This window comes from Lutra lutra, chromosome 10, assembly GCF_902655055.1.
Source record: "Lutra lutra chromosome 10, mLutLut1.2, whole genome shotgun sequence".
NCBI lineage: Eukaryota > Metazoa > Chordata > Mammalia > Carnivora > Mustelidae > Lutra > Lutra lutra.
The window spans coordinates 105,934,101-105,949,317 of record NC_062287.1 but is presented as its reverse complement, the minus strand read 5'-3'; positions in this window follow the sequence as shown (position 1 = coordinate 105,949,317).

Here is a 15,217-nt window from a genome sequence, read left to right as displayed (position 1 = left end):
ATGGGCAGAGCATTTCCTAGAACTCCCTCTCTTCCCCTCTAGTACCAAAATAGGTGAAAGCAAAAAGAATCAATGCCCAGTTTGATAGATGGGGGAGATCACAGCCCAGAGAGGAGCAAGACTTGTGTCAGGTCTCCCAAGAAGACAGTAGCAATCCTTAGAGTAGAACCCAGGGCTCCAAACTCCCAGGTCAGAATTCTTTCCACCTCTCCAAGTTGTCTTCCTGCTCTGTCCTATGCCCTTCTTGGGCAACCACAACTCATCAACCCAGCCTGAAATGGCACTCCCTCCTGCCCTCCACCCACAGGTTCTTCATTGAGTCTACCCTCTGCTATTTCTCGGGAAGACTGAATCTCACCCCAGTGGCCCTGGGCAGAGAGTGGCCCAGATCAATGGGAAGGAAGATGGAAGAGGACACCAAGCTGAGTATGAAGGAGAGAACCTGGGACTTTCTGTGGCAACCCACAAGGACTCTGCCTGCCCTTACCATCACCCTAGAACCCAGGACATCTGGTGCTTTCCAGGGCAGGGAGTGGGGATATGGGTCCCTAGGGGACCCCAGGCCCTGAGCCTCATCTATCCAAGCAGCTTTTGCAGATGAGTCTGTGAAAGGTCCTAATCAAGGACCTAGACCAGCCCTCAGTCTTGCAGCTATTGTGTTCCCCTGCTGTTCACCACCTCTGCCTCTGCCACTGTGGTAGGTCCATTCCTTTTCAGGTAAGAGACAGAAAAACTGGTGGATGGATACAGACTGAGAAGACAGGACAGGCTGAGAAGGTGAGAGGCCGAGGGAGTCCCCACAGCAAGTGGAAAAGGACACTGAGCCTGGGTGACTCAGTGGGTTAAAGCCTCTGCCTTCAGCTCAGGTCATGATCCCAAGGTCCTGGGATCAAGCCCCACATTGGGCTCTCTCTCTCTTCCTGCCTCTCCACCTACTTGTGATCTCTGCCAAATAAATAAAATAAAATCTTTTTTAAAAAATTAAGACAAGTTAAAGACAGAAAGTAAGATGTGTCACAGATTCCTACTATATCAGTCACCAAAATAAATGTAAATAGGTTAAACCTACCAGTTAAGAGGCAGAGATATTTCAATTTAATTTTATTTACCACTCCATGCAGTTTAGGGACCGATCTAAAATATTAGCACATGAAAATGTTAAATATAAAGAAATGGAAAAATAGGGGCACCTGGGTGACTCAGTCGTTAAGCATCTGCCTTCAGCTCAGGTCATGATCCCAAGGTCCTGGGATCAAGCCCTGCATCAGGCTCCCAGCTCAGCGGGAAGTCTGCTTCTCCCTCTCCCACTCCCCCAGTTGTGTTCCCTCTCTCGCTGTGTCTTCTATCAAATAAATAAATAAACTCTTAAAAAAAAGAAAGAAAGAAAGAAATGGAAAAATATAAACCAAGCTAATATTGACCGGAAGAAGTTAGGTAGCTATGCTGATCAGAGTCAAAATACACTTTAAGACCAAAGAAAGTACAATGGTTAAGAATATGTCTCTGCGGGCACCTGGGTGACTCAGTCAGTTAAGCATCATACTCTTAATTTCAGCTCAGGCCATGCTCTCAGGGTCCCCCAATCAAGCCCTGCACTGGGTTCCACTCTCATGGGGAGTCTGCTTCAGGATTCCCTCTCTCCCTCTTCCCCTCCCCCGCTTAAATAAATAAACAAACCTTTAAAAAAAAAAAAAAAAAAGAATTCGGCTCCAGCATATAAAGTAACTGGTCCAATGCTTGGTTATCTTACCTGTAAAAACACACATAATAATAATAGTACCAGAAATAAATTAAATAGAAAACAAAAATATAAAAGAGAGTCAACAAAACAAAAAAATTCATCTTTGAAAATCTCAATGAAATGAACAAATCTTTGGTAACAATAATCAAAAAATAAACAGACTGAAGACATGAACAAATATTAAGACTAAATAAAGAAACTGAACTACAGTTTTAGAGTACTTACAAGGATACAAAATATTCATAAACAAGTCTATGCTGATGAATTTAAAAGAGATAATATAGGAAAACTAATTTTAGAATTAATTGTAAAAGTCTAAATAGGAAACCCTAAAATCTTGCCTCAAAGAAGACACTAGGCCCAAATAATAACACAGGTGAGTTCCACCACACTTTTTTTTAAGATTTTATTTATTTATTTGACAGACAGAGATCACAAGTAGGCAGAGAGGAGGCAGAGAGAAAGGAGGAAGCAGGCTCCCTGCTGAGCAGAGAGCCCGAAGCAGGGCTCGATCCCAGGACTCTGGGATCATGACCTGAGCCGAAGGCAGAGGCTTAACCCACTGAGCCACCCAGGAGCCCCCCACCACACTTTTAAATAAAAAACCATTCTTCCGGGACACCTGGGTGGTTCAGTGGGTTAAGCCGCTGCCTTCAGCTCAGGTCATGATCCCAGGGCCCTGGGATCGAGTCTCGCATCGGGCTCCTTGCTCAGTAGGGAACCTGCTTCTCTTGCTGCCTCTGCCTGTCTCTCTGCCTGCTTGTGTGTACTCCCTTGCTCTCTCTCTCTCCCTGGCAAATGAATAAAATCTTAAAAAAAAAAAAAAACCATTCTTCCAATACTATACCAACGCTTCCCCCCAAAAGAGAAAAAGATGAAATTATTTCAGATTCATTCTCTGAAAACAGTTGATACTGAATCTGAAGGAATATTGTTGTGAAATAAAGATTATGAACAATATCACTATAAACAGATACAAAATCCTAAGTAAAACTGAGGCACCTGGGTGGCTCAGTGAGTTAAGCCTCTGCCTTCAGCTCAGGTAATGATCTCAGGGTCCTGGATGGAGCCCCACATGGGGCTCTCTGCTCAGCGGGGAGCCTGCTTCCCCCCCTCTCTCTCTCTGCCTGACTGTCTGCCTACTTGTGATCTCTGTGTGTCAAATAAATAAATAAAATCTTTAGAAAAAAAAGGTTTAAAAAAAAGTGCAATGGGCCATATATAACTAAGATAGTTCTTTTTTTTTAAGACTTTATTTTGGAGAGAGAGAAAGAGAGAGAGCACAAGCCAGGGGAGAGGCAGAGGGAGAAGGAGAGGGAGAATGACAAGCAGAATCCTTTCTTAGCAAAGGAGCCCAACACAGGGCTCAGTCCCAGGACCCCAAGATCATGACCAGAGCCAAAGTCAGACACTCAACCAACTTAGCCATCCAGGTGCTCCAATTCTTTTTTTTTTTTTTAAGTAGGCTGCACCCCCAGTATGGAGCCCATCACAGGGCCTGAACTCACGACCCCAAGATCAAGACCTGAGCTGAGATCAAGAGTTGGACACTTAATGGACTGAGTCAACCAGGCACCCCTATAGTAGTTTGTTTGTTTTTTTTTTAAAGAATGAAGTAGAAGGATTTGCTCTACCAGAAATCAAGGCATATCATAAACTCTTATTATAAAAATGTAGTAATTAAGACAGTGGATGATGGAGCAGGAAAAAACAAATTGCCCAGTGGGAAAGAAGACCAAGCTTAGAAACAGACCCCCACACGGGAGAAAGCTGTAGAGGAGCATTACAGATGACTGGATAAAACATGGACCAATCAATAAATAGTATCAGGACATCTACTCACCCATATGCAAAATAAATAAAGTGCAACTCATATTTCAATCTTAAACAAAAATTAATTCCTTCTGAAGAGGAAAGGATTTCTTAAGACATAAAAAGGACTAACCAAAACAGGAACATTGATTAAATTTTTCTGCTTTGAGGTTTTTTTTTTTTTTCAATTCTGGCCATCTGTTTCACTATAAATAATGTGAAAAGAGTAAAAGAAGGTATTTGCAAGGATTTGTATCCAGCATTTATAACGAACTTCTGAAATCAATTAGAAAAAGGATTTCTATTTCCATTAAAATAACAAAATAACACTGAAAATAAGCCCCAAAAAAAGTTTAAAGTATTTTAAAATGTCCTTAAAAGCACCAGAGATCTGGAATAAGATTAAAAGAAAACTAGGCCAACCATCTAAGGGAAATCAGGGACCCAGAGAGGTAAGCATCAAGGCAAATACTATACATATACATGATGGGGAAACTTATGTGCATTCTCTTGGACCTCTGAATCAACTGTGTGCCTTAGTACTTGGGGTCCTGGCCAACACTGATCTACTAGGAAAGAAAGAGAAATAAGGAATTTAAAAGAGAAGTGTTTAAAGTGTCGTTATTTAGAAAGAATATGATCACGTACCCAAATAAACCAATAAAATCAACAAACAATTAAAACTGAGAAGAGAGGGATGCCTGGGTGGCTCAGTTGGTTGGACGACTGCCTTCAGCTCAGGTCATGATCCCGGAGTTCCGGGATTGAGTCCCGCATCGGGCTCCCAGCTCCATGGGAAGTCTGTTTGTCCCTCTGACCTTCTCACTCATGCTCTCTCTCACTGTCTCTCTCTCAAATAAATAAATAAAATCTTTAAAAAAAAACTGAGAAGAGAGTTCATCAAGGATGCGGGATACAAAATCAAATTACCAGAAAATCAATAGCAATAACCTAGAGAAATAATCTAGAAAATCTTGGAAAATTAAGATACCATTCTGAATAATGCCAAAAGCTAAGTATCACTAGGCAATTGACATAGGATACCCAAGACTTCCATGGCAAGAATTTTTTAAACTCTTTTAAGATCATGAAGATTAAAAAAAAAAAAAAAAGATCATGAAGATTATCTTAGTAAAAGGAGAGAGATCCCACACTCTTCTTTAAATGACATAACGTGGGGGCGCCTGGGTAGCTCAGTGGGTTAAGCCTCTGGCTTCAGCTCAGGTCATGGTCTCAGGGTCCTGGGATCGAGCCCCGCATCAGGCTCTCTGCTCAGCAGGGAGCCTGCTTCCTCTCTCTCTCTCTCTGCCTGCCTCTCTGCCTACTTGTGATCTCTGTCAAATAAATAAATAAAAATCCTTTAAAAAAATAAATAAGTGACATAATGCGGGGGCACCTGAGTGGCTCAGTTGGTTGAGCATCCAGTCTTAGTTTCAGCTCAGGTATGGATCTCTGGGTTATAAAATCGAGCCCCATGTCAGGCTCCAGGTTCAGCATGGAGTCTGCTTCTCTCCCTCTCCTTCTGCCCTTCCCCTGTTCCCTCTCTCTCTCTCTCATATAAATAAATCTTTAAAAATAGAAATAAAAAATAAATGACATAGTGTGATAAAGATGCCATCCTCTGGCACCTGGGTGGCTCAGTCGTTAAGCATCTGCCTTAGGCTCAGGTTATGATCCGGGAGTCCTGGGATCAAGGCCCACACTGGGCTCCCTGCTGGAGCCTACTTCTCCCTCTCCCACTCCCCCTCCTGTGTTCCCTCTCACACTGTGTCTCTCTGTTAAATAAATAAAATCTTTAAAAAAAAATCCATCCTCCCCAAGTTCATTTCTAGAAATTCAATGGAATCTAATCAGAATTTCAGTTCAATTACTTTTTAGGAACTCCAAAAACATACTCTAAAATGTATATGAAGTAAAAAAGACCATAATTGCTAAATGAATTTTGAAATAGAAAATCAAGGAGAGACTCACTATACCACCTACTAAGACATACAACAAAACCGTAGTCTGTGTGCAGCCTTCACGGTGCAAGAAACAGAATTGAAGAGAGGGCTTAGAGACAGAGACAGAGAAGGAGAAAAACAGAGACGGGGCCAGAGATATGGCGATGATAGCAATCTGATTATATTGAAATGGACTTCTGCTTATTGAAGAACACGAAAAATTTAAAAGATAAACAACAGATTGGGAGAAGATATTTGCAACATTTAACACTGACAAAGTTCTAATATTAAGAATATTAAGGGGGTGGGGCGCCTGGGTGGCTCAGTGGGTTAAGCCGCTGCCTTCGGCTCAGGCCATGATCTCAGGGTCCTGGGATTGAGTCCCGCATCGGGCTCTTTGCTCAGCAGGGAGCCTGCTTCCCTCTCTCTCTCTCTCTCTGCCTGCCTCTCCATCTACTTGTGATCTCTCTCTGTCAAATAAATAAATAAAATCTTTAAAAAAAAAAAAAAGAATATTAAGGGGGTGCCTGGGTGGCTCAGTCAGTTGAGCATCTGCCTTTGGCTCAGATCATGGTCCCAGGGACCTAGGATTGGGGTCCTGGGATCAAGACCCACGTCAGGCTCCTTGCTCAGTGGGGAGTCTGCTTCTCCCTCTGTCCCTCCCCACTGCTCATGCTGTCTCTCATTCATGCTTTCTCTCCCTTGAATAAATAAATAAAATCTCTTTTAAAGATCTTCTTAAAATTGTAAAAAAAAAAAAAGGAATATACATGAAACTCTTACAAGTCAACAAGAAAAAAAGAAGAACACTAGTAGAAACACAGGCAAAAAAAAAAATTAGTTAATAGGCATTTTAAAGACAATGAAGCCTAAAACATTAACCACATGAAGAATGGGATCATCACTTTGCACAGTTAAACTAGCAACATTAAAAAGCTGGAAAGTGCCAAGTGCTGTGGCCATGAAGGAATACAGGACTCCTACATCCCCACATGGCCCACACATACCACTGGTGGGAGTGAAGGCTATGCCCCCATTCTGGAGGGCAACATAAACACACATACAGTGACCCAGCAATTCCCTTCCTGGGGCTGTATCTCCGAGCACTTCTCACAAGGGCCCCTAAGGCTTCATGAGAAAGGACATTCAGTGCAGTGTCCTATGAGGTCACAGGTGGTAGCGGCAAGCTAGGTTTTAGGTAAACCATAGACTGATACTGGTGGGCAAACACCTAAGAGCATGGAAATCTCTTCAAGACAGAGCGATGCATGAAATGAGAAATCGAACAAGAGCTGCTACCTGTACCGCTGAGGTCAATTAAACTACGTGCAGACAAAACATACATGTTTTACAAGAACATATCTAAATGAAAGCATATACATCAAACACAACAGAATAGTTGACTTTGGCAGGGATGGCATTTGGAGTGGGTTATGGTGTTAAAGAGGAATAATGAACAACTGAAGGCAGGAAATAAGGGGACGTTGCAAGGAGGAACGACAATAGAGAGTCGTGAATGGAAGTCTCTTTGCATTTGAGACCCAAGAAAACGTAGAGAAAAAGAGAATTATGTTAGGTAGCTGCTTTAGGTAAGATCAGGGTGATAAGGCAAATCTCCCCAGGAAAGATTAAAGGTAAACAGTAAGCCCAAAAGCCCTAATGAGAATGAGGGACAGGGCACACGAGAAGAATGGAGGAAAGCAGAGACCAATCATGTAGGGATTTGCAAGGAGGTCAGATTTTATTCTAGCATGGTGAGATGTCACTGCGTGGTTTTAAGCAGAAAGTGAAATGATCTGAGTTATGGCTTTAAAAGATCACCTTGATGGGGGAGGCAGCGCCTGGGTGGCTCACCTGGTTAAGTGCCTTCAGCTCAGGTCATGATCCCAGGGTCCTGGGATGGAGCCCCGTATTGGGCTCTCCGATCAGCAGGGAGCCTACTTCCCTTCCTCTCTCTGCCTGCCTCTGCCTACTTGTGATCTCTGTTTGTCAAATAATAAATAAATAAATAACTGCAGGGAGCCTGTTTCCTTCTCTCTTTGTCTGCCTGCCTCTCTGCCTACTTGTGATCTCTGTCAAGTAAATAAATAAAATCTTTAAAAAATACATATTTTTTAAAAAAAGATCACTTTAGGGCTGGGGGATGGGGGAGCTAGGAGGGGATGAAGGAGGGCACTTGTCGTGATGAACACCAGGCGATATATGGAAGTGTTCAGTCACTATATCCTACACCCGAAACTAACAGAACACTGTATGCTAACTGACCGGAATTAAAAATTTTAAAGAATAATTAAAAAAATTAAAGATCACTTTGGCTGCCTTGTGGAGAACAGGTGGGGGACAGAGTCCCAGGGACAAGAGCAGAAATGGGAAGACCAGATCAGAATCGACGGCAGTGGTACCGGCAAAGGTGGAAAGAGCCTGGAGTGGTTGCGGAGATGCAGAGAGAGCCTGACTCCGAACGTGTTTCGAAGAGCATCCCGATTCATATTCTGGATGTAGGGAAAGAAGGGACCAGGAGGCATCAAGACACTTGCACCTGAGCAACTGGTTGGTTCCAAGCACCACGTGCCAGGATGGAGAGACCTGGGAGAGGAGCAGACTTGGAGATGGAAATGAAGAGTCCCTTGACCGTCTAACAGTTGAAGGGCCTTTTAGACAGCCAAATGAAGACTTTGAGTAGGAAGTTGGATGTGTAGTCTGGTGCTCGGGGGGAAAGATGGGTTGGGAAGTTGTTTACAGTCACACAGCAGATGCAAATTGGGACCAGATCCCAGGCTCCCTGGTTCCCAAACTATTTGTTTCCCACTTTCCTTTCAGCCAAGGTCAGTGCAGGCATTTGGCCCTGCAGGGAATGCAAAACGAGGGAGCACACTAGCAGGCAGAGTTAGGGCACCCGAAAGCCCCAGTGGCCTCACAATGTGTTCCTGCTCCCCATAGGCAGAGCGGTCTCAGCAGGACACAGGCAGAATCCTGCTGAGTTCTACCCCTCCTTTCCTCTCCTTGCCTCTCCTTGTTTGTGGAGCAGTTCCTGTGGCTGCCTGACCCATCACTGTCCTCTTGCCAGAGACTCTAGGCCAGCCACTGCCCAAAATGGTACAGGACCAGGGGAGAAGGTGGCGGCACCTTCCCCTAGCCTCCCCTGCCCCCAGACCCACAAGGGGCTCGTAGCTCCTTGATCCAACCCTGTTTCACCAAAAAAATCCAGGCTCCAGGGAGAGGTCACCTGGGGTCATTCAAGGGGACTCTGGTGGAGCCAAGGTCAGAATCCAGGCCTCTTGCCTGCTGAGCCTCCTGGGTCCTGCTCTCACAGGATGAGTCTCCTGGAATCCTTCCTGGGACTCTTGGCTCTTGGAAACAGTAGGCAGTTTGGACATAAAGGGGAACAGCTGAGCACAGACACCTAAAAAGAATCCCCCAGTGCTACTTCTGAACCCTGCTTGGAATGGAAATTGGGGCAGAAGCCACAGGAGCAGCAAACGGTCTCACTCCAGGCCTCCCAAGGACTGCAAAGGAGCAGCAAGTAGAAGAAGGAGCTCTTGAATCTCCTGGATATGGACCCCAAGAGGAGGGCCAGAGAAACAATAGCCTGGGGAGGGCCGGAGGGACCTCTTCTGGACTTGTGGTTTCAGAGAAACACCTCCCCTGGATTCCCTGCTCCTAGCCGGACCCACCTAAGCCCATTTCATTACATTAAAAAAGTAACTATGCCCAGGGGCACCTGAGTGGCTCTGTCCATTAAGCAGCCCGCTCTGGGTTTCAGCTCAGGTCATGATCTCAGGGACCTGGGATCCAGCCCTGCGATGGGCTCCACGCTCAACAAGGAGTCTGCTTCTCTCCTTCTCCCTCTCCCTCTGCCTCTCCCCCCGCTCTCATGGACACACAAGCCTACACACACTCTCTCTCTGTCTCTCTCAATTAAATAAATAGGTAAATCTTTTTTTTTACTTTTTTTTTTTTTTAAGCAACTATGTCCAACTTCTCCCATTGCTCCTCTCCGGCCCACCCACAGTGGCCACTCCACATCAGTCAACTGTCAATCATGCAGTGATCATCTATGCGGGAGATCCAATAGAATCTACACAAATGCAACCACAACTAAAACATGAGCTTAGCAAGGTTGTGGGGTATAGGTCAATATTTTTAAAGAATTGCACTTCTAGGGGTGCCTGGGTGGCTCAGTCAATTAAGCGTCTGCCTTCGGCTCGGGTCATGATCCCGGGGTCCTGGGATCAAGCCCTATATCAGGCTCCCTGCCCTGTAGGAAGCCTGCTTCTCCCTCTCCCACTCCCCCTGCTTGTGTTCTCTCTCGAGCTGTCTCTCTCTCCTCTCTCTGTCAAATAAATAAATAAAATCTTTAAAAAAAAAAAAAAGAATTGCACATCTATGCACTAGCAATTAACAACTGGAAATTAACATTTAAAAAACAGTTTTGGGGCGCCTGGGTGGCTCAGTGGGTTAAGCTGCTGCCTTCGGCTCAGGTCATGATCTCAGGGTCCTGGGATTGAGTCCCACATCGGGCTCTCTGCTCGGCAGGGAGCCTGCTTCCCTTTCTCTCTCTCTCTCTCTCTGCCTGCCTCTCCATCTACTTGTGATCTCTCTCTGTCAAATAAATAAATAAATAAAATCTTAAAAAAAAAAAACAGTGTCATTTACAGGGGCATTAAAAAACATGAAAATGGGGTGCCTGGGTGGCTCAGTGGGTCAAAGCCTCTGCCTTTTACTCAGATCATGATCCCAGGGTCCTGGGATCGAGCCCTGCATCAGGCTCTCTGCTCAGCAGGGAGCCTGCTTCCTCCTCTCTCTCTGCCTGTCTCTTTGCCTACTTGTGATCTCCAGAGGTCTAGAGGAGCAAGGAGGGTTGAACAGGTGGAACACAGGGGATGTGCAGGAGAGGAAATCTATTCTGTATGACGCTGTAATGTCATTACACATATCAAAATGCTCAGTGATCCATAAGGTAAGTACTATTATTATCCTCAGGAAGGGTTATTATTATCCTTGAGGAAGGTAAGACACAGCTAAGAAGTAATGGAGCCTATACTTGAACCCAGAAGTTGGCTTGTCCGTAGAATTCACGCATGAGTACACACACACGCGCGCACACATACACCATGCGCCCACCTTCCTCTTCACTTCTCTATGCTCCCTGCAGGGCTGTCCTTAGAGTTACAATGAAAAACCATATGCGTCTAGCCCACACACCCCCAACACGCACACACTTGCCCCCTTCCATCAGTCTACCCTGGCAGCGAAGAAGGGACAACAGGGAGGGGAGCCAGTCAGGAGGCTCTGAAACTCTTTCCCTCTGAGACAGGTGCAAACATCTGAAAATGAAGGGGGAGATGAACACGAGGCAACAAGCCTCTGCACTCCCGGACACGCCCCGGCTGCAGGGGCAGCAAGAACCGCTTTATACCCACCTGGGCTCTTGTTCAGGATGTCCAACTAACCTAAGCTTCCCACCCAGACTCTGCTCTTCTGTGATCTGCGCCCCACCCCAGTCCCAGGGATGAGGCCTGGCAAGGCAAAACACAGTTCCAGGAGTCACTGAGATCTGGTCTCGGTCGTCGGACCCCGGGGCTCCTCTCTCACCCTGTCTGCCTCTCCCAGGCTGGCCAGAACCCCAGCACTGATGGCACTGGGGAGACACAGAGGAAGAGGGGTGGAGGCTGATGGCTTGAACTGCCGTCCAGACCAGCACTGAGGATTCCTGGTCCTGGTACCAGTTCTGAGCCGGGCGGGGGCGGTGGGCAGAGGAGGAGCTCTGGCAGTGGTTGCAGAGAGGTGGGAGCAGGCGGATTGGAGCTGTGGCTGCCCCGTCAGGTTAGGGTTAGAAGCACATCTATCAATCCAAGGCCTGTTCTGGCCCCGTCCTGGGCTAATGGGACTCTATCCCGGTCCAAGTTGCCTAGCATCAGATGCGCCCAAAAACAAGCACACATTGTCCCAGGCCCGAGAAAGGAGAGCGAAGGAGGGCTTGATCCCCTCCAGGCTCTGCAGGGACAGGGCATATATGCCCTCGCAGGACTCTTACACGGATACCTGTTCTAATCCCATTGATCCTAATGTCTGTTTCTAGATCCTGGACCTATTCTGGGCCGGCCTGGACTTGCCGCTTAGCGTTGGCCCCTCCCCCCATCCTCTCAGCCTCGCTTCCGAGCCCAGGGCTTCCCCGACTCTGGTTTTGCCCCTCCACCTCTCCGCCGTGGTGCTGCCCCTGAGACCCTGTCCCCAGGTTTGATCGTAAGGCCCCATCGCCTCGTCCGACCTCTGCTGGGATCACCGCTACCCACCCATCCATCTCCTTCAGATTCTCCACTTGCTTCACCCTCCCTGTCGGTCGGATGACTGGTTCGGGACCATCCACACCGGAGGGAGCCCTGTGAGTGCCCCCTCCCCCAGGCAGTACTGCCCCCCTGCCCCGTGCCCCTGGCCCCAATCCTCTCCCGGCTTTCCCGCCTGCCAGCCCAGCCCGCACCACCACCAAAGACAGGGTTTCTGCCCATTTTCTCACTGATCTTCCTGAGTTCCTCAAAGACAAGACCCACAACCTCCATTTTACAGGCCAGCAATGTCCTGTCCGCTGCTACTGCCCTGGGGTGGCCTCTGCGCCGGTTGCTATCGCTGAACCATCAAGTGCTGTCTGTCCCGCCCCACCTCCTACCGTCCCGGAAAGATTTCAAGTCCCCCCATTTCTTATTGTTTTAAATACTGCATTCAGGGGAGCCTGGGTGGCTCAGTGGGTTTAAGCCTCTGCCTTTGGCTCAGGTCATGATCTCAGGGTCCTGGGATCGGGCCCCGCATGGGGCTCTCTGCTGGTCAGGGAGCCTGCTTCCCTCCCACCTCTCTCTGCCTGCCTGCCTCTCTGCCCACTTGTGATCTCTGACAAATAAATAAATAAAATCTTTAAAAAAAAATAAAATCTTTATGAAAATTTTAAAAATAGGGAAGCCTGGGTGGCTCAGTCAGTTAAGCATCTGCCTCTGGCTCAGGTCATGACCTCAGGGTCCTGGGATCCAGCCCGGCTTCAGGCTCCCTGCTCCGCTGGGAAGTACTGCTTCTCCCTCCCACTCCTCCTGCTTGTGCTCCCTCTCTTGCTGTCTCTCTCTCTGTCAAATAAATTAATTAATTAAATCCTGGAAAAAAGAAAGAAAGAAAGAAGAAAGAAAAAAATAAAAAATAGGGGCACCTGGGTGACTTAGTCAGTTAAGCATCTGCCTTTGGCTCAGGTCATGATCCCAGGGTCCTGGGATGGAGCCCCACGGCATCAAGCTCCCTGCTCAGCCAGGAGCCTGCTTCTCCCTCTCCTCCAAGCTCTTGCTGTCTCTCCCTATCTCTGTCTCTGTCTCTCTCTCTCTCTCTCTCTCAAATAAATAAAATCTTTAAAATAAAAAAAATTACATATTTTTTAGATTATATTTATTTGAGAGAGAGAGCACAGGGCTCCTCTCTCTTTGCCCACTGCCTCAAGCCCCAGACCTCCGTACAATCCTCCTCTTTATCCTGTAGAAACCTGATGGTGTGTTTATTACTACCTAGGCAAAGGTGACAGTGATGCCAAGTCCTTGAGACAGGAAAGTGTCTGGTGTGTTCCGGAAACAGCAAGACCAGTGCAGCTAGAGCCAAGTAGCAGGAAAGAGTGCTAGAAAGTAAGGCAGAGCAGGGAGCCTAGGCTAACCAGGCAGGACCCTGTAGGTCATTATAAGGCCCAGAGCTTTACTCTGAGAAAGACAAGAAGCTGTTAGAGCATTTTGAACAGAGGATGAACATGATGTCACTTACACATCAAAGGGGACTTTCTGAATGCTGTGCTGAGAACAGACGGCGGAGAAGTCCAGGCAGAAGAGGGAAGAGACGGCCCTGGCCAAGACCACAGTGGCCTCACCCTGGATATAGGTAAGGAAGAAACAACAGGATTATCTAATAAATGTGGCTTGGGATGTGAGAGAAAGAATGGAATCAAAGGTTACTACAAGATTTGGGACCTGAACTACTGGAAAGACAGAGTTGCCATCAACTGAGATGGGCAAAGCTCCAGAGAGATCAGGTTTGGGGGCTGAGATGAGTCATGTCTGAGATGATTCTAGATTTCCAAGTGGAGCTGGCAGGCAGCAGTAATGACAGTGACAACAATAATCGTGGCTGCAGCCATCATGTGCAAGCTGAGCCCGGCGCCCTCCCAACGGTTCACGAAGCTGAACTCATTTAATCTGCGTGAGAGCCCGACGAGATCAAAACTAGCGTCACTCCCATTTTACAGTTAAGAAAATACTGGGTGTTCAGAAGAGAGGCCAGGGTGGAAACTTAAATCTGGGTCTCATCAGTGTGTGGGTGGCATCAGTTCACCTGAGAGTAGGTGTGAAGGTCCAAAGACTGAGCCCAGACCTTCAAAGTTTAGAGAGTGGGAAGCTGAGGAACGTTGGCAAAGGGAACTGAGGAACAACAGCCAGGGAGGGGAGGAGGAGAACCAAGAGGGGGTGTCTCCAGAGACAAGTACAGAAAGTATTTCTAGGGATGCCTGAGTGGCTCAAGTAAGTTAAGCATCTGCCTTCAGCTCACATCAGATTCCAGGGTCCTGGGAGCACGCCCTGCATTGGGCTCCCCTCTCAGCTGGGAGTCTGCTTCTCCCTCTGCCCTTCCCTTCCCCCATCTCACTCTCTCTCTCTCAAAAAAATAAATAGGTCTTTTTTCCTTAAGATTTTATTTATTCAGTTGAGAGAAAGAGAGAGACAGAGCACAAGCAGGGGGAGAGGCAGAGAGAGAAACAGACTCTGCTGAGCTGGGAGCCAGACACAGAGCTCAATGCCAGGACCTGGAGATCATGACCTGAGCCGAAGGCAGATACCTAGCCATCTGAGCCACCCGGGCACCCCAAAATAAATAAATAGAAAGAAAGAGAGGAAGGAAGGAGGAAGGAAGGGAGAATTTCTAGAAGGAGAAAGTAACGAAGAGAAAGCACTTTGAAAACCGTAAACTGAGATCATAATACAAAGAGACAATTTGGGTGTCTGCGTGGCCCTCAGCAAGTCACAGAGCCTCAGCTTTTACATCTGTAAATTGGCTCCTTTCGCCCCATGACCCCCGTGACTGGCCCTTGTCCCCAACCTCATTCCAGGACCACCTGCTGAGTCAGGCTTATGCCTCTACCCACCTCCCATCCCACCACCACACTCCCCTGCATGGTCTCCTGACCTCTGCCCTTGCCTCTACTTCCCACCTCCCACCACTTACCTGACTAGAATGTTCTAGTTCATAATCTATATTTTTGCCTCCAAAGGGTTCCCTTGCCTTGGACCAGGCTTGTGTTGGGGGAGGGGAGTTTTAATGTAAACACGGTGCAGGGCACCCCTCACGATGCCAATATGTGCAATCACTCTCCCACGACCCTGGCTCTCCTTTGACTCTGGTCGGGCCCAAAGACCAAGTGGGTTGCAGATGCAGCTGGGGACAGGGAAGAGGTGACCTGTTAACCAGGTAGAACCCCAAATCTCACAAAGAGCTTTGGAGAGGAAGGCTGAGAGTAATGGGTGGGAGGTGGAACCAGGGCCTGGAGATGAGGTTCAAAGGTCAGAGTCTGGAGCTGGAACCCAGGATACTTGGGGCCAGACTCCTCCTCCTAAGCTAGGGAATGAGGTCTGTTGACTGAGGCCTGGAAGGCTGGAGGCTGGGTGGGGGGAAGCTTGGGGCTGGGACCTGGGCTTGGGAACAGGAAACCCCA